The sequence below is a fragment of the Camelina sativa genome, chromosome 16 (genome assembly GCF_000633955.1).
Source record: "Camelina sativa cultivar DH55 chromosome 16, Cs, whole genome shotgun sequence".
Lineage (NCBI taxonomy): Eukaryota > Viridiplantae > Streptophyta > Magnoliopsida > Brassicales > Brassicaceae > Camelina > Camelina sativa.
Genome location: NC_025700.1, coordinates 28,380,119 through 28,381,325, shown reverse-complemented (window position 1 = coordinate 28,381,325; position 1,207 = coordinate 28,380,119). Strand labels below are relative to the sequence as shown.

The 1,207-nt window shown below is 41.7% G+C and overlaps 1 pseudogene; it reads left to right on the top strand.

Annotated features, from left to right (window-relative positions):
- Positions 277–1,207, top strand: part of LOC104753005 — a 2,135-nt pseudogene continuing 1,204 nt past the window's right edge.

The following is a 1,207-nucleotide window of genomic DNA, read 5'->3' as shown; positions in this document are numbered from 1 at the left end:
CAGAGATAAACACCTCATATACGAATATGAAACTAAATTGAAAGTCTATTTTTTTTCTTTTCTTGTAGCCACTAGCCCATCAGGACATCACACTTAACGACCGTTGCTACGGTTTATCTTGATAGTGAGTGATAGAGGCCCTTGAACTGTTCTGATTTATGGAAAAGAAATAAAAAAAAAGACTAAACCGGGTTGGACCGGTTGAATTAGATTGATCCCGATTGTTTAGGCTGCAATTGTTCTTCCTCAGACCAAAAACGACAACGTTTAATTATCAATCCGTAGAATCTAAAATCATCGTCGTCGTCTCTTCTTTGTCAGCAGAGAGAAGCTCTCCGGCGATGGGTTTACACAAACTGAGACTCGCCGCGGCGGTTCCTGTAACCGTCTCCACATTCTCTTCTCGCCTCGCCAGGTTTGTTTTCCCCCCATCTTCAACCACGTAAACCTCTCTTAGTCAGAGCCTTCTCCGCTTCCGCCGTCGCCGTACAAGATATTCCGGCCACTCAGCCTCAGTGGAAGGCGTCGATTGATTTCAAATGGATAAGGGATAATAAGGAAGCAGTCGAAATCAACATCAAGAACAGGAACTCGAATGCTAATTTGGATGCTGTGCTTGAGCTTTACGAGAACATGGTCAATCTCCAAAAGGTTATTATCTACTAATCTTCTACTCTACCGTGTTAAAGGAATTAGCTCTATTCGAATTTGGGATTCTTAGTATTATTAGAAACATGTCAAGTCAGCTGCTCTGAGGAAGAAATCTATTCGAATTAGCTTTGTTGGTTTTGTTAGTTCCTGGATGTTGGTGACAAATACTAGTTTTAGTCTCTGGCTAAATTTGAGAGATTGAATTGAAAATTTTCTTTTCTTTTTTTCATCGTCTCGGTTCAGCTAATCAGCGAGATTGCAGATAGCAGGAAGTTGAGAGGCTTCGTGAGGAAAGAAACAACGTTGCAAAGAAGATGAAAGGGAAGCTGGAGCCATCTGAACGTGAGAGACTCGTAGAAGAAGGTAGATATGAGGAATCCATTTTGTTTGTCAGTCTGTCTGTCTTCTTTACTAGAAGATATAACAGAGTCTTTTCGCCCTCAGGTAAAAGTCCCAAGGAAAGTCTTGTGTCTCTGGAAGAAGACCTCGTGAAGCAAAGATGAGCTGCAACATGTAGCACAGTCTATACCCAATATGACTCACCTTGATGTTCCTG